Source organism: Acartia tonsa, chromosome 13 (assembly GCF_053477335.1).
Source record: "Acartia tonsa isolate MP-2025a chromosome 13, ASM5347733v1, whole genome shotgun sequence".
Taxonomy (NCBI): Eukaryota; Metazoa; Arthropoda; class Copepoda; order Calanoida; family Acartiidae; genus Acartia; species Acartia tonsa.
Window position 1 is genome coordinate 25,994,921 of NC_137272.1, and position 26,015 is coordinate 26,020,935.

The 26,015-nt window shown below is 34.0% G+C and overlaps 1 protein-coding gene across 1 annotated transcript in view; it reads right to left on the bottom strand.

Moving 5' to 3' along the window:
- LOC145335127 (regulator of G-protein signaling loco-like) overlaps positions 1-21,090 on the bottom strand; it is a 61,584-nt gene extending 40,494 nt beyond the window's left edge. Inside the window, exon 1 of the mRNA XM_080180856.1 lies at positions 21,013-21,090. The gene's annotated coding sequence lies outside the window, so the exon portion shown is untranslated. The remainder of the gene's footprint in view (positions 1-21,012) is intronic.
- Between the last annotated feature and the right edge of the window lie 4,925 nt (positions 21,091-26,015).

A 26,015-nucleotide genomic window follows, 5' to 3' on the forward strand; every position in this document is an offset into this window, starting at 1 on the left:
TTTAATTACCTCTTGGGTCAAAGCCCCTAGAGGCTAGTGGCGAAGCCGCAAGTGTTATTATAATGTAAGAAGAATAACACTCATGTAATGTAAAACCACTTTTATACGTGGTAAATGTTCCATAATCTATAATACAAAGTAGTACGATGTCTGTCCGTCTGTCTGTCTGTCTGAAGCTTAAGATCTCAGTAACTGCTTAACCGATTGGGCTCTACTTTTCAGGGATTATACCTACTGGTCCTGTGATGGTTTTAAGCTATTTTCCTGGGGGGTGGGACACCCCCCCCCCAAAAAAAAAACAAACTAAAAACAACACCCACCCATTTTTTTTTTCAGGAGATTTCCTTGGTCCTTCTTATTTTTTTTACGAAATTCACCTTAACTTTTTTTATCATCTCTTGGGGCAAAGCCCCTAGAGGCTAGGGGCGAAGCCGCTAGTACTGTCATAAAGAAAAACGACTTTTCGATAATAATTATATGTTTACTATAAACACCCGTTAGACTTTTCTGCAATCCTGTCCAAAGATAATTATTATTAACTATTATTTATCAAAACAGATTTATTTTGCTATCAAATGTTTTTGGCGAATACATGAAAACTTCGCAAAAAATATGTTTTGCCAATTTCCTAGATCTAAAAATACACCACAAACACATTTACTGTACATATGTGTATATGTACACTAGTATGACGAATCTGGACAGCTGATTTTATAGAGTAGCTTTCCTCCAGAAATTAAAATGACAGACGCAATGAATGGTGGAAAGACAAACTGACAGGTAGACAGACAGACGGTAAACTTGCTGATAGAAAGAAAGCCAGACAGATGGACAAACGGACAGACTGACAGAATGAATGACGGACACGGAAACAGACAAACGGACATTTGTTTTATCCGATGAAATAATCTAAGAAAATACGGCAGGACAGGCGGAGTAAAGGACAAAATGACAGACAGAAGTACTAACGAAGCAAGAACAATGTCTATCCGTCCGTCTATAAAAAGCATAATATATTGCTAACCGCTAAACTGATTGGTTCTGCTTCTCATGCCATGGTTCTAAGCTATTTTCATAGAAAGTGGAAAATCAGTTTCTGACGTAAAATTGCTATCTACCCCCACCAAAAAAAAATATTGTTCAAGGTAATGAAAAAACCTTAAAATTTACTGATGCTATATTGCTGATAATACTATAGTAAGAGGAAAGAGAGATTAATTAGACCGTCAATTTAATCTCCCTCTGGCAACTAAGTACTTGACAACGCGACCTGGTGACGTACAGGATCTAATATTAATAGAATAGCATCGTGTTTCAGAATATTAAAGTTATGAATGGAAAAAATGGAATTTCCCGATAGCGTCATTTCAAAACTTTCAAATTTTCCCATAAATTGAAATATGACCCCCAAGTACCCCTCCCCCCTTTTTTAATATTATTTTAGTTTCACAGCTGCTCTCTATTAGAGTATGTCCGTCTAATTGTCATTACAACGTTAATTAACATTTATTTGTTTATTGTCTATCTATAATACAAAGTAGAACGATGTCTTTCTGTTTGTCTGTCTGTTTGTTTGTAGCGAAGGATCTCGCTAAACGCTGACCCGATCAGGTTCTCCTTTACAGGGTAGCTTCTCATAGGTCCCGGGAAGGTTCATATCTATTTTCTTGGGGGGGTGGGACACCCTTAACCCCCCCCCAAAAAAAAAAATGAAAAAAAATCCCCCCCCCCCCAAAATGATTTTTTTTTTTAAATTTTCTTTAAAATCTAAAACACGAAAAATTAGATTGATTAAAACTCCTGGGGCAAAGCCCCTAGAGGCTTGGGGCGAAGCCGCTAGTCTATTTATATATTAGGGCCGTGGGGGGGGGGGATTGAATAATGTCCTATTTATGAATTGTAGGAAATTGCAAAATCTTGAAAGATCATTAAAGAAGAAAGTTTTTTTTATAATCTGTCACTTTAGTTTAACTAAAAATAAAAGACATTAAACGTTATGTTTCTCTTTAAATAAAATAAGTATATATGCAAAGTTAGATAGACTGTTTGACTCTCAGTCAGTGTGTTCCTTAAGATCTCAAAAACTACAGTAGACATTCAATTGCTTATATATAATATAGGAGAGACATATTAGTTTTCCAATAAGACTTCGAACCCGATTAATATCCGATGGATTAGAACCGATTCCCAGCCATACTGAAAAATCATATATAGCATCGTATTACAGACAATTTACACGAATATTACCAGTTTTGTTAGTTTGGGATTTTTACCAGTTTTGTTAGCCCGGAACTTCGATTTCTCACAGCTAACAAAACTCGTTTTAAGATTTTTTATTTTAATATCTATGGAAAGCTATGTATAATACGATGTTTCTTATAATATTTACCTTCACAAAATATAATTATTAATTAAATTTTCATCAAATATGTTACCAATCCTCACAGAAAAAATCTAATTGTTTTAGCTTATAACGAGATAATTAATTTTATCTCAAATGGTAAATTCTTTTTAATATTAATTTTTAAATTATTAAACTTTTAAATAATATAATCTAGTTAAAAAAACAAGGATGACAACATTCATAAGTGCAATGCTCTGAAATCAAACTGTTGGAAAAATGAACCTAACGCTACATGAATCAGCATGTAAGGTTTGAAATCGATAGGAATATTCTAACGTCGTTCATAAGTGTTCAACATTTGAAATACATAGAATAAATAATTCACTGATTACCTAGTTAATTATCTCGTTGGACATAATCTAGAGAACCCAAGAGCATCATCCGTTTGTAATGGATGCGATATAATGCTTACAAAAGAAAGCGTCTTTTAGTGCCTAATAAAAAATAACGTTATACAATACAAATGACCAATGGTATGCCAGTATTCATTCTAATTGACCAATGGTAAAATATATACTGGCCTATCATTAATCATTTGAATGATATGACTTCATTTTTGCTTCCTATTATTGGATATTAGGTTTAAAGTACAAGGATAATTTCAATTATAGAGATGCTACTCATCTTAGAAAAACATCCTTATGGTGTTGATTTAAAAATACATACGTATAAACATGAAATACATAAAAATTTGTTTAATACATTTTTAACAAAACTAGCATATGTTATATTTATCTCATAAAATGAAGCAACTCTGGAATTTTGTATTTCCGTCAATTACGATTATACAAAATATTGTATATTTGCAATTTAAAAGTTAAAAGTCTACACTGATTAAACAGTACTACATAGACTACATATTTGAGGGGGGGGGGGGGAAGTCGACCTCTGTCTATTTTAAAATTTTTTATGGCAAAATTTTTCTAGGGGCGATTTCTTTTGGGAGGTCGGTTATACAATATACACTCCTTCAAAATAGATATAGGACTTCTCTTGACAAATCAGAAGTTAAATTTCAAAAGAGAACCATATCGGTTCAGCGATTAGCAAGATCCTTCGGTACCGCTAGACAAACAGACATCCTGTTACTTTTACATTAGAAAAATATCAAAATTGGCTCTTCGTTATTAATTTGTTAGTTTATTATGGTAATAAACTTCTTTGTTTTTCCGTTTTAGTCTTAAAAGTGTTGTTAAGCCATACATAATATTGCATACAAGCATTCATAGATAGATATTTCACGTTTATAAAAAAATGATGTCTGTTTATATGTTGAGAAGGATTTGGTTAACCACTGAACCGACATGGTTCTCCTTTGAAGTCTTATAGGTAAATGGAAGGTTAACCTCCATCATACCAAGTTAAATCGCCCCTTAAACTTTTCTCCTTTTTTACATAAAAAAATCTCCCCCCCCCCTCCCTCCTCCCTCAAGATCATCTTTAGGCCTATAACAGGATGTGTGTTTGTCAATGTGCACCAAAGTATTTCACTAACCGCTGGGCAGATATGGTTCCCCTTTACAGTGAAGCTTCTCATAGGTCAGGTAAGGTTAATAACAATTTTGGAGAAATTTCTTCAATCCTACAAAACAAAATCGCCCCTTGATTTTTTCCTTCTTTAAATTGAAATTTAAAACCCCCCATCCCCCTCCCTCAAGTCCCTTTAGAAGCTTTTAGGGGGCGTAGCCGCTAAAGGATATATACATATATAGATAGATGGATTAACAAACGTATAGGATGACTGAACACGTTTCCTTAATTAAGAAAGTGAGAAAAAATTGAATTCAAACCGAAAGATAAATGGATAAAGATAATGGCAGATAAATTAACCTTCTCTCATTATTTCCAGTAAAATTTTTATTCTATCAAAGACAAAGAAAAATAGCTATATCTAGACTTTTTGTAATTATTTTGGGTACTTTTAATATTTTTATTTTTCTTCGAAAATTCACCCATTGTCCAAACCCTGTATCCCTGGTAGTAACAAATGGTCCAATTAAGAAAATTCACAGTGATTTGAAACAATTTGAATCAACAAAATTTACTTCATTTCTTTAGGTGTGCTTTCGCTTCCGCATATTGTAACATCCGCAGTGTATTTCAAAATCCTATTATAAAAAGTAGTAAGAATTTCACTAACTGCTGAACCATTTCAAGGAATCTTCAGATATGTCCCATGATGGTTTTAGGCTATTATATTTCCAGATTTATGTCTTGGGATGGTTTAAGGCCAATGTCTGCCTTTTATAGCTCTTAAATAAAGAGCTCTATGTGCTAGGGGCGCAGCCGCTAGTTCTATAAAAGGAAGGAAGGGAACATTGGATTGTATAAAGACTAGAAAAAACATTCTCTCATTTTTTGGCTTTATAGCTTTAAAACTTTGTTTAACTTTGCCGTTTTAAAATAATTCAACCTGCGAAAAAAGACTTTTGAAAAATTAACAAATAATGAAGAAAAAATAAGAAATTTAATCATCATTAAATTTCTTTAGAAAATTAAGGGTACAAAAAGGGTTCAAATTAAAAAGGTTACAGAAAAAAAAACATTGTCTTTTAGATCTTAATGTTTATAATCGCTGAACCAACTGATTTTTCCGTTTTATTTAAGCTCCACACAGGTCCAACAATGGTTATAAGGTCGTATTTTGGAATGGTTTAATAGGTTGCTTTTTGCTCAATTTTCATCCATTTTAAAAGTGTTGTAACTCTAAATTTGTATGTATGACTGCATGCTTTGTTGATCATTTTTTGAATGTTGTCATCCTTGTTTTAGTATATAATCTTAAATCAAAACACTGATATGATATGATTTCATTTGATGGGAGGCAAACTTTTCAAAATTGAATAATTTATTTTGCGGAATTATCCATCAAATCACCCATGGAACAACCAATACCCTACCAAAAAACTTTTTAAGCAAATCTTTTCTTCGTCCAGATTATGTCTGTACATTTGTATGTCCAAAATGGATAGCTTTTACTTTATAATTAGGCCTTTTGAAGGTTCCTTATTTTGTATGCTTATATTATTTATGTTAGTTTATCTTCTAGTAAAGGTTAGAAGAGCCCCGCAGTGATATTATTATTTAGAAATAAGGCCACACAGAGACCCTCGAGAGAGCTAGAATCGTCATATTCATTTAAAACTAATAAGTAACCACAAGTAAGAATTATTTTTTTTATTTTGATTTTGTTTACAACACAATATTCTTCTTTTCAACAATTTTACGACAACTTGTGGTAAAAAAAAATTATTTAAGCAAAGTTTTTTTTTCAATAATAAGATACAACTGCGAAAATGTAGGAACAGTCACCCCTTTAAGTTGGTTTGTTTGTGGTCCACTTTCAATTAGTGGAATGTTGCCATTTTGTTTGAAACATTAATGGAGTTTTATCAAAGTTTGTGCATCGTACAATAAAGTTTAAACTTCGGGGACAGGGGTATGACACATCAAGCTAATTATATAATAACCTGCAACCTTTATTCCAAGTCTATATCAGCCAACACAAATCCAATAGTTACTTCTCTATAACGAAATTTCATTTTTTATTAAAATAAATAGTGTTTTCATGTTACTCACTCCCCCATCCCCCTCCCTCCATCTTCTCACACTGTAAAATAGCCTGAAACCTGTCAGAAAATTCCTTTTACGAGATCTTACAGTAGATATACATACACACAACTTACTACTTTATTATAATATGATTCTTGTACTCTTATATAAAGTTATATGCATAAAGTTTAAGAAGTTTTTCTTCTATCTATCATCATGGAACAAACTTTAAACTATTTCAGTACAGGGATCTAAAGGGATAGGACAATGACCGATAAATTGATGTCCATCACCAATGATTATACACAAAATTACCCCTTCTGTAGATTACAATTAGTGGTTGAAACGTTAGAACACTCAACTTAAAAAACCAACCAATTAAAATTTACTAAAAAGTCCCCAAAGTTGTTGAGTCAACGAAAAAGATAACAGTATAATAATACTTTAGGGACTAGTGTAAAAAAAAGCCCAATATCCCCTCTCTCTCTAATTTCAGTACCAGTGAATACCAATAGCATTCATAAAATCAACCTTCCCCCTTCCCTCCCCTGCATTTAAAACAATTTGAGGCCTCGTCAACGGCTTGACTGATTTGGATGTTGTTCTCCTTGTAATCAACTATTAGACTCTAAATCTTAGGCTAGGTTAGGTTAGGTTAGGTTATAGTGGCTATAGGGTAGGCACAACAGGGGTTAGGCATGAAGAAAGAAAAAACTACACCCTCCCATTATTTTCAATTTATTTCAAAACTAATGAGTTGAGGTTATGTGCTCGAAAGGGCACTTTGAAGGAAAGCACCATAGATTCTTTCTTTAAGGAAAGTAAAAGTTTATTTTGTAATTTTAGCTCAAACCTTTTAATATTATTTCATTAATTTACATAATTTTTAGGTATTCTGTTATATAAAATATGTATTAATTTTATTAGTTTGTCAGTCAATATCTTGCTAACCACTAAATCAATTCAATTTACAATTTTAGAAAAGCAACACACAGAAGTCGGAATAGTTTTAGGCTATATATATGTGTGGCAGTCGAAATATCATGAAAACCACTAAACCTAATAGCAAAGCACGTAGAGGCAAGGGGCGCAGCCACTATCTAAAAATGTAGCAAAATGCGTATTGATGAGTCATCGATTGCGTTTCCTGTGTTGCATAAGATATTCAAGCATTTCTAAACGTAATTACTTCGAAAAAAATATGTTTTTTAGGAGCGCAGCTAGTCTACAACATACTTTTGCTAAAGAAAGACGAAGTTACTCTGTTATATAAAGAGTAGCTTCGGTACTTAAAAAACTATGATAAATAAAAGTTTCGCCTGGAAGTTTATATTAATTCTTTTTAAAAACTCTTTTATTTTTCTTTTCAAAGTTTGAAAAAACATATTGAGTAATACATGAGAAAAATCTCTTATTTTTCCAGTTATTTATCATACCTGCATTAACCTTTAATAAAAACAACAATGATGAAATATCTAAAGATTCGAGTGTTTGACAAATCAAACTTTCGAATCAAGAAATATTTTTTTTTTAAATGAGGAACAGATTATTATTAAGACGAAATGACAAAACGAAAATAGACGTGTAAAACTTTTCTTAAATTTGAAGGGGAAACCTTTCTGGATGTTGTCGTCCTTGTTTAATTATGCAGCTTCAAAAAGAGAAATTCCAAACATGCATAATATATCATCCATTGTCATATCCCTGTTTTCGTAAGAAACTATAAACTTATTTTCGTTCAAGGTTGAACAAAATAAGAAGTACTATTAATACCAATTGTGGCGAAGCTTTTTGAAAAAAATTTAAAATTTATACTTAGTCCAATTGAACGTTTAACAGTTTTATCAATTCCATTTTTAAAAACAAACTTTCAGAAAATTTTGCCCTTGAAGTAAACCAATTTTTGCAAATTAAAATCATTTAAACAAATGTGTAGTGTTACTTGTATAATAATTTACAATAGCATGCTGTTATTGTTGTCAATTTGCTAATAATCATTAAAACGCACTGGAGCACAAATCAGTAGCGTGGTCAAAATTATCCAAGTTCCAAGCCCACTGTGACTCACGAAACTATATTTTAGTTTTAGTTTTGGCCCACAGTACAATGTTAAATTAAAAGGACGGTTTGTGTGTGTAAGTTGTAAAATTACGCGAAAAGTACATGTTGCAAGAACGTTCGTAAATCACGTCTTGTAGAGTATCTACGCTTCTGAAAGGAAAAGGGAATACTTTTAAAAATCCAAGAACAGACCTCTGGTAAACTCAAAACTCTCCCAGCCATTTTAACTAACCCATACTTAACGTAACCTAACCTAATATAAGCCTAGCTAAGGGATTGTTTTTTCATTCTGTATGTGTTCCACTTTCGGGCAGTGTAAAACTGCCAAATATCCTCAACTTTCGTAATAAAAGTTTTTATCATGATAAACATATTAATAATTTACTTCTTTTTATTTCATGTAAAGTTTTAAGTAGAAAATATTAGAACCACGGCTATTATATGACTCAATATTTGTCACTTAAAAATCTCGCTCTATTATAATTAAAAGTCACAACTTCAACCCAAAAAGAGCCAACAAAGAAGAGGTTTAATCTAATAAATTTTTCATATTTAATCGAAAACTAAAATATTTTTTGTTTATTTGTATATTCATGTCCCAAATTGGTATGTGTTTAGATCACTAGATCAATCTATAAATTGGGCTAGTTTTTATATAATGGTTAGGTTATGCTTTTATCTCACATCCACCAAGTGGGGCTAGGTGCTTTTGTGGAGTATAACACATTGTTGGTCAACATACTTTGAAAACTTACCTAAAATTAAATTAACAAAATTAGTTGTTAAGGAAAATTACTGTTTTTTCGTCTACAGACATACTATCCAAATAGAACATTTAAAACTTTTTTTTGATACTTATGTATATATATGTACATTTATAGTTTACTATATTTATATGGATTACGTAAAGAAAGTTATTTTTCTGCAAATTTGACTGCAAAGCCTTAATACACAAGATAACACATTTGTTGGCTTAAAAAACTTTGGTGACTTTTAAACTAAACACACGCCAGGCTACAATAGAATCAAGACAAAAGTAAGTGCCGAGCTCTAAGACCTATTTATGGTGAAATTAGACATAAAAACCTTATGATTCCAGGTAAAACCAAAATATTAAAAGCGAAGTCTTTTTGAGAAAATTAAATTTGAAAATTTCAAGTTCAATCTTCACCCCCTAGGAGTTGCCGCATAATCATGACAAGAAAAGCAAAGATTATTATTTCAAATTTTGAACAACTTTGCTTTTATTTATGAAGTCTTTGATAAAACCTCTCTATATATAATTTATTTAAGGCTGAATTTCCGTGACCTTAGCAAAGCAACTGATAAAAATGGTCATTAATTAACTCCCTTCAGGAGTGGTTTTATGAAGAACTTTATAAAAGCAAATTTAAAATTTTAAATAAATAATCTTTGATTTTCTTGTCATGATTATGCGGCAACTCAATTCAAATTCAAATCTAATTTTCTCAAAAAGACCCCGCTGAAATATTTTGATTTTACCTGGAAACATCATGGTTTTATGTCTAATTTCACCATAAATAGGTCCCAGAGCTCGGCACTTACTTTTGTCTTGATTCAATTCCTGGCGTTAACACAAATGTACCCAACGTAACATGTATAAAAAAAAGCTTTTATCTATTTGCCGCTTACCACGAGAAGTTTTTCTTTGTGTATTTGTTATTTCCATCATGTATTATTAGTTTCAAGGGACCTCAACATTGCCAGGAGAGATTATAATATCAAGTTGGGTAGCTGTCCTAATCCTCTTTTAAATGAGAGTAGATTCAGGTATCTAAGACAATGGCCGATAAATTGATGTACATCCCCAATGATGATACACAAAATTAACCCTTCTGTATATTACAATTAGTGGTTGAATCGTTAAGACACTCAATAAAATGAACCAACCAATCAAAACTTAAGAAAAGTCTTCAATGTTTTTAAGCCAACGAATAAGAAAACGTTATCATAAGAATTTCGGGACTAGTGTAATAAACAGCTCAATGTCCACTCCCTCCCTGGATTAGAAAACATTTCAAAATAGATGTTGGGTTTTGTAACAATGAGATACAATATAGACAGTTTAGCAACTCCTATAAGATATTTTTGTTCATTTTTAATCAAATTTATTTTTATAAAATAGAATGGGTGATTTTTTTCCATTGTCACAAATGCTAAACTAAAAGTTAACAAACACTTGAAATACAACAAGGATGACAACATTAAAAAATCTAAGCTCTAAATTCAAATCATTATACAAACAAACATTTACACATGAAGAGTGTCAGAACTAAATGATCAAATTGTTGATTAAACACAGAATGCATTTTTAGAACTTTATTTTATTGACCTAGAATTCAATTCCAAAAATCAGATAAAAAGGAATGTTACATTATATAAAAAATGTTGTCAGAACTTTAAAAATCAGCATAATTTAAATTAACCTATTGGCATTCTTTTAACTTGTCTCAAACGTGGACCGTAAAATGTACGAAACCCACACTATACGAATTAAACTTAAGTCCCCAACTCTGTAAGAAGTGTTATATGGAGAGTTTATGGTGTTTATTAACATCCGCCATTGAAGACTTCATAAATTTAACACATTTTATTATTAAAACAGCACAAACTGTCCTTTTGCCTTTGCTTTGCTAACGAACTACCACCCTCTCTTTTTACTTTCAATATACTATCATTTGGATGTTGCTCTACATTTTCATGTAATCCAATAAAGTGATGCTCTCAGCTGGCTAAAATAACTATACCTACATCCACTCCCTTTACCCTAATCCACTCCCCTCCTACTGATGAGCAAATTGACCAATAAATTGACCACTGTTGGACACCTATTTTACGACAAATTTTACCCAGTTAATATATCCATGCATACTATATCCATTCTGTTTACACATTTATTGTATTTATGCGATTATAAAACTCTGTATGCGGAGGTGATTGCACGTCTGGGAGTAAATACATATAAATTATTCATAATGGCCAACAATAAATACAGAAATAGAACAGATATTAACATCTTCTATCTTCTCTCTCTCTCTCTCTCTCTCTCTCTCTCTCTCTCACTCACTCTCTCTCTCTCTCTCTCTCTCTCTCTCTCTCTCTCTCTCTCTCTCTCTCTCTCTCTCTCTCTCTCTCTCTCTCTCTCACTCTCTCTCTCACTCTCTCTCTCTCTCTCTCTCTCTCTCTCTCTCTCTCTCTCTCTCTCTCTCTCTCTCTCTCTCTCTCTCTCTCTCTCTCACTCTCTCTCTCACTCTCTCTCTCTCTCTCTCTCTCTCTCTCTCTCTCTCTCTCTCTCTCTCTCTCTCAGAACTTAAAGCTTCCAAAGACAGATTCTGGTTCATAAAGTATGGAGGATAAATTTAGTTATAGATTTCTTTCTTTCTCCCCCTCTGTCTCTCTCTCTTTACAATTGTAATTGGTTGGTCAGATTTATTTTGAAAGATTGTGAATTTTTGCAGACACGATTGAACAGCTTTTCTTGAGAATTGTTTTGTTTTTGTTTTTCTTTACTTCTGACAAACAGATGGTTTTAATCACTCTATATATTTCTCAGGGATATTGAGATAGAGCTAGTGGTGTGCACAGAGTTTTAATCACTCTATATATTTCACAGGGGTATAGGGATAGGGCTAGTGGTGTGCACAGAGTTTTAATCACTCTATATATTTCTCACTGATATTGGGATTGGGCTAGTGGCGTGCCCAGAGTTTTAATCACTCTATATATTTCTCAGGGGGATAGGGCTAGTGGTGTGCACAGAGTTTTAATCACTCTATATATTTCTCAGGGGTATAGGGATAGGGCTAGTGGTGTGCACAGAGTTTTAATCACTCTATATATTTCTCAGGGGGATAGGGCTAGTGGTGTGCACAGAGTTTTAATCACTCTATATATTTCTCAGGGGTATAGGGCTAGTGGTGTGCACAGAGTTTTAATCACTCTATATATTTCTCAGGGGGATAGGGCTAGTGGTGTGCACAGAGTTTTAATCACTCTATATATTTCTCAGGGGTATAAGGATAGGGCTAGTGGTGTGCACAGAGTTTTAATCACTCTATATATTTATCAGGGGTATAGGGATAGGGCTAGTGGCGTGCACAGAGTTTTAATCACTCTATATATTTCTCAGGGGTATAAAGATAGAGCTAGTGGTGTGCACAGAGTTTTAATCACTCTATATATTTCACAGGGGTATAGGGATAGGGCTAGTGGTGTGCACAGAGTTTTAATCACTCTATATATTTCTCAGGGGTATAGGGCTAGTGGTGTGCACAGAGTTTTAATCACTCTATATATTTCTCAGGGGGATAGGGCTAGTGGTGTGCACAGAGTTTTAATCACTCTATATATTTCTCAGGGGGATAGGGCTAGTGGTGTGCACAGAGTTTTAATCACTCTATATATTTCTCAGGGGTATAGGGATAGGGATAGTGGTGTGCACAGAGTTTTAATCACTCTATATATTTCTCAGGGGGATAGGGCTAGTGGTGTGCACAGAGTTTTAATCCCTCTATATATTTCTCACGGATATTGGGATAGGGCTAGTGGTGTGCACAGAGTTTTAATCACTCTATATATTTATCAGGGGTATTGGGATAGGGCTAGTGGTGTGCACAGAGTTTTAATCACTCTATATATTTCTCACGGATATTGGGACAGGGCTAGTGACGTGCAAAGAGTTTTAATCGATCTATATATTTCTCACGGATATTGGGATAGGGCTAGTGGCGTTTTGGCACAGGGTTTTGTCATGAAGATGTAAATTCTGGGATGGTGAAAATAAAGGAGAAAGGAAGGTACATCTTTCCGATTTTAGTTTAAGGTTGGCATTGCCAATACCTATTTATTGTTTCCCCGATTCAATGGATAGAACAATCTTCTCTCCAATTCATATAATTCTGCCTTTGGAAGCTTGTAAATATTGTAATTTGTAGATTAATTTTAATAAAATTGTCTCCTTACTTTCCAAACATATAAAGTGGTAGGTTCATTCAGTCCATTAAGATCTCGCTAACCACTGAACCAATTAACTTTTTTTTATAATGCTTCACATGAATCTTCATGGATTGTTTTTAGCTGACTTATTTCTAGTCTTAGGATAGTTTTAGGCTATTCCTTAATCCCATTACTAAGACCAAATCCTCTTTTAAGAAATATTGTATGAGAATAAAAGAATCTATGTCTAAGCCTGAAATAATTTGATAAAATTCCAATCCTTTTTTAGAATTGACATAGTTTTTATCATACATGACTTTTCAGTTTCTAGTTGCTTTCTAGCATTTGGGGGAGGGCTAGGATAGTAAAATAAGCAAACCCCACACAAAAATATTTATAACGCCTCAAAGAAAAGTTTAGCTCATTTCAACCAACTTCTTTAGCTTCAGACACAAAATAACCTTACTACTTTTTACTTTTTTTTTATCTAGAATATATTAATGCTGTTTTATTCAAATTTTGCATGTTATGAGCAAATACAGTCTTGTATACTGTATAAAAAAAACTGCTGGTTATAATTATCAATTACAGCTATAATAAAACATATTTTATTGATTATTGCTTTTTTACTTGATAAGGAAGATATAAGGTTATTATTAATGCAGCTATTCATTTTTAAATTTTTTACATCTTTTCATACATAGGTTACTTTTTTTTGAAATATTAGTGGATGTAAGAATGCCATAAAAGATGAAAAGGGGGAGATAGGTTGCACCACAAGTATTTTTGTTTGAAAATTTTTAAACAATTGTTGTTTTTTTTGTATAGGACCATACACTAAAGGGGGTTAGTTTAAAACAATTCCAAGACTTTAATCTAAACAAAAAAAGCCTCAAACAAACCCAGTTCCCAATGAGAAGCTTCCCTAAAATGGAGAACTTGAACATTGGTTATTAAATCTTAGGCTACAGACAAAAAAAAATAATTAAAAAAACTGAAATTACTTTAAAAATAAGAGGTCGACAAAAAACCGATTCTATATCTAAATTCTATGGATTATTTTACATCTACTACTTACTAAAAACACCGACTAGCTATATTTTAAAAAATCACAAAAGTAAGGACACCTTAATAAAAAAGGCCAAATAAATTCACATATACTTCAGGATAGTTTGGAATGAAAATAAAGGATGGTGTTGACACCCCCAATGATAAAAAAACATGTGATAGAGGGAGGTGCTACACTCCCAAAACATTGGAATGTATCTCACATGTATTATTCCTAATAAGAACTAATGATAGAAACAAAAGAATTTTTATATAAGAATGAGAGAGAGGCAACACTGATTTTGTGGGAAGGTACATGTAGCTCAGTAATTGAATCTCTTACATAAAAATACTTTACCTTAACGGAATCAAGATAAGTTAAAATGTCACCATGACAGACAAATAATATATTTAGCTACACCCTTTCTGAAGAATGAAGCAACTTTAGATTTTATAAAAATTGAACCTTTTTGAATTTAAAAAAGACAACTTTCATGTCGAAACGTACAAATCCGAAGCTAAACATGCATTTTAACAGATAGTTAGTGCTTAGAATAATTAAAGTTACTCTTTAACCCTTTACAGTCGGGCCCCTTGCCGCACCTTAATCAGTCGGGGGGGGGGGGGGCGTTCAACGCCCCCCCTTATTATCTCAGTTCCTATTAGAGCTAGAGGGCTAAATTTTTTTGTGCAAGTCCCCTGTTTGATAATGAATTTCCGACCTTTTATAAGTCTAAGTCAATTTTCGCTTCCTTCACCCTTTTATTTAACAACCTTTGTTTTTAGGTCCTTTTTTACTTAAAAATTTCAAACGGCTGTAATTTTCTTATTTTTGAAGCTAGAAGAAAAATTTTTTTCCAGAAAATGTTTATCTTTATGTAAATTTTACATTAGAAATATCAAAATATAAATTTCAGCGGCCGCAGCTGTACTTGGCAGCTGCCAGCCGCCGCAGTCGGCGGTCGGCGGGAAAACGGCGGCGGATCTTCATGAAATTTTAATACGTTATGTAGATATGTAAGAAAAGCTTAAGTTTAAAATTTGAAGTCTCTAAGTCAAAAATTGCGGCCACAGGAGCCTTTTAAAGATTTCTGGAGACCTGGAGGATCAGGACCTGCAGGATCATACCTGGAACCTGAAAGTGACTTGAACACCTGTATTTCATATAAGGATGTACTAATAGAGGATTTTTTAGTATTTTGGTATAATAAAATGCTTTGTTTTAGTCAAACAAATATTTTTGCTTTTTACCTGGATGACCCTGCCAGGTTTGCTGGCATCCTGTGCCCGCCAGGATGGAGATATTCAAAAAATTCCAACTCTCAGTTATGTGTCATACCCATACTTAAAAAGTCAAGCAGTTTGGGCTCTTCATCTTTCACACACAGAAAATGAGATAGAAAAAACCGGATGGGGGGGCGTTCAACGCCCCCCCCCCCCCGACCGTTAAGGGTTAAATGCTGGATTATTTCAATTTCTATTTGATGTCAAAATGTCTTGATTTGATTAAAGGAAGCGTGTAAATACTTATGTAACTGATCAATGGTTTAGTAATGAAGATTCCTATGTGTAGGTGCAACTAAAATAGAGTGACAAAATTAGAGTGACTGCATTTTTAGAGTTTTAAAAAAAAACTGAATTAAAATTCTGTAAAAAATTATCGGATCATGGAAAGAAAACGAAGTTGCCAGTTTCGTCGTTTTTTCACAGTAGCCTTTCTACTATTTCTAGCCCTGCGGGGCAATCATTATCATTTACTTAACCTAATCTAAACTAAAATAACACTTCAAAAGCTACTGTGAAAATACGATGAAACCGGCAACTTCGTTTTCTTTCCATGATCCAAATTATCAAAATATCCGAAATTTACGACCTCCTTTTAGCTTACTTCAAATAATATTGTGTCATATTATCCAAGGAGTCAATATTTCAAAATTCAAATTTTCAGTATGCTATAAAAAAAACTTTTTAATTTACCGTCCTTAAAATGGCGGTCCGACTTTTTGGTAACAATTATAATAAAGTTTGCATGATTAATACAGGAATCCTATTTCAAGTATGGCTTCAAAACCGATTAATATCCGCTGGTTAAAATAGGTTCTCAGACATTTTTACGAATATCAAAATATAAAACTGGTTTAAATCCTAAAACTATTCCATTTATTTTCCTGGAAAGCTGTCTATAATACGATGCGATAAAAAACTAATATCGTAAATGGTTTGGTATCGTTTGGACAATTCTACAATTACCGATCGACAGATGTTCGGATTCATCCTACAATAGAATAAGGTTCGCTTTCAATAATTGGGGAATAGTCCCTTTCATAGCAAAGCCCCTTAAGGGGTGATTGGTCGTATTTTTAAAATGGCTTTTTAAAGGTTACTTTAGGTTAGGTTAGGCAATTGCCAATTGGCCCTGCAGGGTTAAGAGCCCCCCGCAGGGGCTAGAAATAAAAGAAAAGCTACCGTGAAAAATACGAAGAATCGCCCCTTAAGGTGCATTGCCACGAAAGGGACTATACCCAAAAATTGAAATTAAATCATTTTCTATTTGTATAATCTCTATTTTTATAATCTAAAACAGTATGTAATAAAGACATGCCTCTAATAAAGAGGGCAGAACAGTCATATAATACAGTATTTTTTGGATAAAACGTTTTTAGTATTTTTTTATCTACAGGGGCTAGATATGCCAATTCCGCCTTTATAAGAATATTGAAATTGGATATTTTCTACTCTAGGAGGGGGGGGGGGGACATTGGGGTGTACTTACACTGGTAACCAAAGTTTTATTACCCCGTTATCTTATTAGTTGGCTTAAAAACTTCCTATAATAGCTTTTTATTAGTTGGTTCTATAATAGTAATATTCCAACTTTCAAATCAATAAACTCATTCTAAAGATATGGATATTTTGTGAATTATCATTAGGGAGTAATAACTATTTAACCCTTACAGATCGGGGGGGGGGGCTCCAAGAGCCCCCCCCTCTAGTTTTTTCAATCTCATTTTTTTTGTAGGTAAGATGGAGTGCTGTGACTTCATGACTTTTTAAGTTTAGTAATTATACGTCGGCAAGAGTTGATTTTATTAGGATATCTGGCCTGTGTCGGTCGTGGTGTCCGGTCAAAGTCGGTTGGGTAGCACCAAAAATTAGAAAAAAAATTCTAAATAAATCTTAATTTCTACATTATGACTTTTGTGTATAAGAAGAAACCTAAAATTGTTTTGGTGAATACTTAGATATCAATGACCTTCTGAGAAAAGTTGTGTTATGACCGTTTGACCGCTCCCTGACCGACTTTATGACCGATTTTTGTCCGGCTTTTACTACAGACATATATCATGAATATCGTGGCTTCTATTACAGCTAGAGACCTATAATTTTTTTGGTAAATCCTTGAGCAACATCAAACTGATAAAAATATTAATCGGCGCCGCCAACCGCCGTTTTACCGCCGTAACCGCCGAAAATGGCGGTTTCCGTTATTTGCCGTTTTTCGGCGATGATCAGAAAAAGTATTTTTTTTGTTATGAAAAATAATAGTTCGTCCTAAAATTTGGTCAACCTAGCTGCAAAATTGGCCGCTCTACAGCTGTTTTAAAATTTAGCGGCTGGCCGCTAAAAAGCGGCTAAGGAGCGGCCTGGCCGCTATGACAAGTAAAAGTAATTTTCTCTAAAAATACACATGAACCACCAGAAAAAAATTTTACGTCTTTATCTGTAACAGGAGCCGATCTATTAAGGTGGGAATTGGGGCCCGAGCTGTAAGGGTTAAGAATATTATCAAACTACCAGTAACTATATTTTTGTTTTTAGACGGCTTTAAAATAATAAAAATACGTTTTAATTATCGTCTTAAACATTTGTATGTGTTGTATAATATTATGTAAGCTATGTTATCTAACTTCAGTTAATTACTAATTCAATTTACATATACATAAATGTACATATGTATCTATTGTATATACAAAGTCTTCTGAAAAAAGATAGATATCCAATAGAAAATAGAAAGATAGATATGCAATAGAAAATAGAAAGATAGATATCCAATAGAAAAAAGAAAGATAGATATCTAATAGAAAATAGAAAGATAGAATCCAATAGAAAAACGAAAGGTAGATATCCAATAGAAAATAGAAAGATAGATATCCAATAGATAATATAAAGATAGATATCTAATAGAAAATAGAAAGATAGATATCCAATAGAAAATAGAAAGATAGATATCTAATAGAAAATAGAAAGATATATATCTAATGGAAAATAGAAAGATAGATATCTAATAGAAAATAGAAAGATAGAATCCAATAGAAAAAAGAAAGATAGATATCCAATAGAAAATAGAAAGATAGATATCCAGTAGAAAATAGAAAGATAGATATCCAATAGAAAATATAAAGATAGATATCTAATAGAAAATAGAAAGATAGATATCCAATAGAAAATAGAAAGATAGATATCTAATAGAAAATAGAAAGATAGAATCCAATAGAAAATAGAAAGATAGATATCTAATAGAAAATAGAAAGATAGATATCCAATAGAAAATAGAAAGATAGATATCTAATAGAAAATAGAAAGATAGATATTCAATAGAAAATAGAAAGATAGATATCTAATAGAAAATAGAAAGATAGATATTCAATAGAAAATAGAAAGATAGATATCCAATAGAAAATAGAAAGATAGATATCTAATAGAAAATAGAAAGATAGATATCTAATAGAAAATAGAAAGATAGATATTCAATAGAAAATAGAAAGATAGATATCTAATAGAAAATAGAAAGATAGATATTCAATAGAAAATAGAAAGATAGATATCCAATAGAAAATAGAAAGATAGATATACAAAAGAAAATAGATAAGTAGATAAAAAGAAGGACAAATAAATGCGGACTGGGAATAGGAGGATAAATAAATAGATGGAAGGATTCTTGAACGAATATTAAGATAGATGGAAAGAACAGAAAGTGGATAGATTGTTTGATTGATAAATGGATGAAATAAGGAATAATGAAAAGACAGATAAAAGAATGACTATAGATTTGATATATTGTGGAGTATGAATTGAATTTATAAATAAAATATGTAAAAGGGTGGTTAGATAGATTGATGGATAGATGAACTTCTAGGGATATTTAGATTAATTTTAGATAGATAGAGGTATAGAAAGATGGAGGGGTATATAGAGAGTTGATAGATGAAGGGATTGTAGATTAATACAATGAGGGCAGAAAGATAAAGGAATGGATAAATTTATGATGGAATTTATAAAAGCATGGATCAAATAGATAGAAGGGGATATAAAATAGAATTGATGGATAGATTTCTCCAAAAATAAAATACAACCAAAAAAAAGTATGGACAATTATAAGTACTTAGCTAAGGTAAATAAACCTACAGTATAAACAATACACACACACACACACACACACACACAAACTCCTCATTTGTAGGTTTTTGTTGAACGCCAATTGGCATGAATAAGTGTACAGAAAAAATATAAACAAATCTATGTAAATACATATAAAGAGATTGCCAAGATATTTGGGGACAGCATGGCTGAAGTTTATTTTACTCTCCTAACAACTAGGGACTCTGTAGTTGACGTGGGGTAGAAATAGGGCAACAAAATAGCCTAAAACTGACAGCAACCATTACGGGAGCTATATAAATTTTCCCTGATTGGGAAGGTGAACAGTAAAAGGACTTTAAACAATTCAAAGTCTTAAATCTATAAATAATCCAGATGAAACCAACCCGTAGCCAATGTTTAGCTTAACTAAACTGATGAACTCAATTATACCAACAAACAAAAAATTAACTAATGTGTATATAAAAATTAGACACACTCACATATTAATTTATAACTATATAACCTTTGCTTTACTACTTATTGGTGTTTTCATCCTTGTTGACCTTAATAAGGTATTATTGTCATAGTGCAAACTTGCTTTTATAAAATATAATTTCTTAGCTTTTATGGACATTGTTACTCTTATTTTCTTGATAGGGTTTATGACAATGTCTCAGAAGTATGAAAAAAAGTTCTGGAATATAGAAATATGTTTCAATTAGTAAAAATATTAAAGGGATGCTTTCATGAAAAGCATTTGAACTTTAATTTAGTGATCTATGTTGTTTTTGTAGCTTTACAGTCATATTCTTTTGATATATATTTAAATTTTTAAACTCTTCTTTTTTCACAAATCATAATCAATGCCATGGTGTATTGCTTTCTGAAATACTTTTTACAAATTTATCTATCCCTTTACACGTTGGATAAATCAATAAATGATATTATTTTTCTTTTTTCTTTTTAGATTTTTTACCAAATATGTGGTGTTGATTTTATTATAGCTACAGATGTAATAATAATAAAAAAAAGGATTATTTTCCACAAGTAGCGAAGTCTAGAACACAATTGAACAAAGTTAGTTGAAGAAATAATGCTAATAGTAATGAGTTATTGGAATTTTGATGTCTATCTTTTAAAAATCTCGATTTTCCCACAAAAGATAGACAGCCAGACTGACAAGCAATCCTCGCAATTATTTTCAGGCATCTCCAATAGAAAATAAGGAATTCACGGTCCCCTTTAAAGTAGACAAACGAACATAATTTTTGTAATTATAGAGTGTTATTGCAGCCATAAAATAATATAGGTCAGATTTTTATTATAAGCAATCACAAATATAAAGCAAAATAAGAGCCGAAAATAGGAAGAGTCAAGAAAAATAACAAAATACTAAACTAATTGTTTTTTTTTCATTTATTTCAATGTCATTTGGCTAAAACTATTTTGAGGAAAGATCAAAAACGTTAAATAACAATATATAGAAATGTATATACAGCTAGGGAGAGATTATTTTAGGTAACGGAAGAACTGAAGACCAAACAGACATAGTCACTTACAGAGCAGCATCGCTACTAAAAAAAACTAGAATACAAATAATAAACTGGGCGAAACACAGAAATCGTCCTTACCTTAAAAGAATTTCTTGTAAAGACAGTTGGCTCCCTCACAGCAAAAAAGAAACATAATACGCATTTTTTAGTTCATCTGAAATACAAAATTTAATTTTTGATTAAAATCATGATAAAGGACATGAAATTGATTAATTTGTAAAAGAATCTTGCGTCACTGTATAAAAAAAAATTATATTCATTAATCTATAGACGTACAAATTTCACATGACAAGTGAAAATTATATAACCAATAAAAAAGAAATGAGATTAAAAACTCCAAGAAAAGTTTTGATAAATAAAAGGTAAATAACAATTATAAAATAGATTAACATTCGAAAGAACTTTATACTGACAGGAAAGTTATAGGCAAAATAGTTGTTTTCCATGTTTTAAACCCTTTACAATTTTTAATTTTGATGTGTAATCACTGCCGATAATTTTCTTAATCAAACGGTGATTAATGTTTGCAAAAAGACACAAGGGCAGATAAATTAATATTGTGAATACAGACATTGGGAAGGGGTAGTTTGTGCTTTAGTAATAATTATCGGTTACGTCAATAGAAGACTCTAAGGACACTTAAGGTTTTGAGAAAAAGTTTTTTAAAAGATGATGGAGAAATTTTTTTTGGGTAGGGGCAATTTCACTTTAGATTGTTGAAGTACCCGTCAAAATTATGGACTTGTGAGAAGCTGCACTGTAAAGGAAAACCATAGCTACTTACAGACAATAATCCTATTACTTTTACATAAGAATATGATGCTGTCTTAACCTCTTTTCGAGGAAGCTTTGTGTTTATCAAGTTCGAAATTAAATTCCTTATCATTAAACCAAAATCAAAGCGCAAATGTCGTCTTTTAGGGCTTTCCTTTCATAATGTGGCGCGGCATAGAGTGTTTGTTTATTTTGGATGCGCACGTTCTTGACTTTTGAATGAGATATGAGAGTGTGAAGATTTCGGAGAACAAAATTGGGCCTATCATTGGTCTCATTGAGTGTGAACGACCCTAGTATATCAGGGATTTGAAACCATAAGAGCTTCAGGTAGAATTTGTTAATTTGATTAAGAAGTATGGTGTATAGGACGATTATATGTAGTTTTAAAAAGGCTTTAGCCAGCTAAGCATGAAACTTAATTATGATTAATATATGTTTTAGTAATTTTTATGTGCCTTATTGTTGCATTTAACAATGATTTATTAAACCAAATAATTTTCCTTTAATGCCAAAGTTTCCAAAGATTCTTTAACCATAAGAAAAGAAAAAGATTTTTTTAGTGCTCAAAGTTTTAAGATAACGAATAATATTTTATTCTGTTTATTAATTGATCTTGTAATTTCAGGTCTTTGAAATAATTTCATCAATAAATCTATATTCAAACCTGCTGTTGAAACTTGATGGTTCCTGGTATTGGGGGTTTGTATGTTCGCCAACTGATCTTGTGAACTTCCCGCTAATTCGGAAGTCAAGCTCAACCAAAGTGTCATGGTTGAGACAATTTCAAAGTATCTGATGAATAGGCGTTAGCATTCATCAAGAGATCAATAGCATCCAGTGAATTATTGATGCAATAAACTGTGACAATTTTTCTGTGAAATAAGTACCTAGTGAATCAATATGCCACTAACCAAAAAGCAGAAAATTGAGCGAGCTATCGCTATTGGCAGTGAAAGGCTGGAAGTTTTTGATGAACAGTTAAAAGTGTTTTATGACAATCTAAAAGCCTGCCAAAGTTTTAGTTCATGTGAAAATGTGACTGTAAAATCAATTCGTGACATTTTTAGTGAGGTCAAGGACCAATCTGACCTAATAAAAAGTCTAAAACCTGCCGTGGAGACTAGTGAGCTGCGCGAGTTCAAGCGTGATTTGGATGAAGCTAGTGAGCAGAAAACTGTTGCAGATAAAGTTTATGCGTCGTTGGAGCAGTGTACAAAAATTCTGTACTGGCTTGACAATGATTCAGATGACGCGAGGTCAAGCACTGTCGCCAGGAACCTTGACGTCATTGAGAAGGTGAAGATGGACATGGGAGTGCTTAAAATTTCCGTGGAGTTGCGCCAAGAAGTACGTGATATGTACCGAAGGCTTAGAGAGATGGAACGTCGTTCATCTAATCTGGATGAGAGTGGGACACCTGCCATGCTCTCCAGAAGTATGTCTGCTGTGGATATTCGGAGTTCCAACCCGCAGTATGGGCGCTGGGACAACAGTTTGTTGCCGTCGTTCGACGGTACTGACACGGATTACCCAAACTTTAAACAGGTCTTTAAGGATCTATGCTCTGGTTATGGATTTGCTGACCAGAGGTTAAGTCTGATGTTGTGTATGGAGAAGGTGATAACCAACCCGGAACTACGCAAGCAAGTGTCAGCGATTAGAGATCACAATGAACAATGGGCGTTTCTTGACCAGATGTTTTTATCAAACACTCGCCGGTTCATGAGGATTTTAACTAAGTTAAACAAGATGAAACCTGTGGATAAACCTGTGGACGTGGTTAGCGCAATTGCTACCTTCAAGAGCATGATGCAGGAGGTAGAAGCCATCGTTGGTTCTGCAGCTAAGGATTACAACCACCTAACTCTCATTCATATTTTTAAAGACAAGTGCCCTGAAAATTTGAGAGACAAAATTATGATGGAGCTAGGTAGCATGAACCAACCAAACATCCCGAAGATTGTTGAACTGCTGGAGAGGACCAGGGGTGCCATGTTGGCCGGTGATATGTCCTATGACAGTGGCGCCGGCAAGAGAAATCGTGACAGAGCTGCCGCCGCGCAAGTATCTGGCCGCAGCGACAATAAGAATGGAAAGGCTGGGAAGGACAAGGCTTCCAAGTGGAACAGTGCATGTCCTGTGGAGAGCTGCAAGGAGAAGCACCCGATTTTCCGTTGCCTCACGTTTAAGAAGATGGATGTGGTTGACCGGAAGAAAGTTGTCCAGCAGAAGAAGTTATGTGAACTCTGCCTATGTGACGGCCATACTGCTGACAAGTGTAATAAATCGGATAAGCTTGGTGTTTGTGGTACCAATAATTGCGACAGATACCATTCCAGGTTACTTCATGAGGCTAGTGCTGGTGTGAACACAGTTTACAAGTCAAGTTCTGCACCCAGCCCCTGTACCTTCTTACTTCAGTTAGTTCCTGTGGTAGCACCTGGCGGCGGCACCTGCCACGCCACGGTAATGTTTGACTCCGGGGCAAATTTGCCACTTGTGTCTGAGAAGTTATCCAACAAGTTGAAGCTGAAATCTACCGGCAGATATACAACTATTTCTGTAGCTGATGGTAGTGAGTCTTCCTGCCGCAATGTTGTGTTTTATTTGAAGGATAGGGACGGCAATCTGAGGGAGTTTGAGGCAGCTGTCATGCCTACCCTCGGCGGGGCCAACGAGATGCGCTCGGTCCACCCCGAAACTGCCGCCGAGATATTTAAAATGCCGCCAGAAAGGTTTACATATATTAGTGGAGGCTTAGATATCATCATTGGAAATACACATCCTGACGTGTTTCCTTCAACCTACCAGAAAGTGGGCCAGTCTATGTTGTGGCGAACCATTTTTGGTAGTGGTTTTATCTGTACGAGTGCTGATGGTGGAGCTGGAGATCAAAAGTCGGCTTATAAGGCTGTCAGTGTCAGTGGAGGCACTTTGCCAGACTTTCTGATGTCTGAATCGTTTGGTGTACAGCCGCAGGCGCTTTGTCCAGGATGTACTGCTTGTCAAGAGTGCAAGGCTATGGCCGACGGCACTACCTGGGACCAGCGTGAGAGGCAGAGGATAATTGAGGCAGGTTTAACACTAGACTTGCAGTCCAACAAGTGGACAGGTCAATATGCTTATATTGAAGATCCTCACACTTTACCCTACAATGAGAGTTTAGCCCGCAAAATTGCTGAAAAGGATCGTGCCAGGATGGTCAAGGAAGGTACCTATGGAATGTATGTGGAGGTATTCAACGACGCCATAAGAAGAGGCGTTTTCCAAAAAGCCACGCCTGAAGAGTTGCAGTATGAAGGACCTAAGTCTTGTTCATCAATAGTGGTTGCCTTCAAGGAGGATTCAAGTTCCACACCCATGCGATTGTGTGCAAATAGTTCTCTGACGTTCAAGGGTACCAGTTTTAATAACATAATGCTGGGAGGCCCGCCGCCAATGCAGAAGATATTTTATCATTTGATGCTTTTCCGCGGTTACAAGGTTGGTATAACCGCGGATATCTCCAAGTTTTATAACTCCATCCTGGCCACAGAGTTCGACAGCCAGATGAAGAGAGTTTTATTTTCCCCGACGCCAGATGGTCCACTTGAAATTTACCTGACTAAAGTTGTGAATTTTGGCGAGTTAGCTGCGGGAAATTTGGCAGTTACAGCCCTGAAGTTGACGTCCCGCCTGTTCGGCGGAAAGAGTGAAGCAGAGGTCAAGGAGATGTATGGAGAGGGACAAATAAACGGTAGTGAAATTGTTGCCAAACCTGAATTATGGAAGGAGCCACAAATACCTACCTACCCTGATGAGGAATTCAAGTTACCTCAGATTCCAGTTGCAGTCAAGCTTGAGAAGCACAGCTTCATAGATGACGTTATTTCGGGAGCAGGATCGAAGCCAGAAGCCAAGGAGATGATGAAAGAGGCCGACAGGATTATCGGCAAAGGTAGTTTTTCCTTCAAACAAGTCATTTATTCTGGAGATGATTGCCAGCCTACCAAGGTTCTCGGGCTGATATGGAAGCCAGCCACCGATGTGTTGTCCATCGCCACAAGAGTCAACCAAGATGGTAAAGTCAAGGGAAGGAAGGTGAAAGAGGATGCTGATTTGTACAACCTCCAGGACGCCTTGGACGAGAATCTGACAAAGAAGATGGTCCACAGGTTCGCCGCCCAAACCTTCGACCCGATCGGGCTTTGCAGCCCTATTCTGTTGAGAATTAAACTTGTCCTGCGGAAAACATGTTTGCTGAATTTGGGCTGGCAAGATTTCATTCCAAAAAGTCTACGGGATGAACTTGTTCAGTCGCTGGA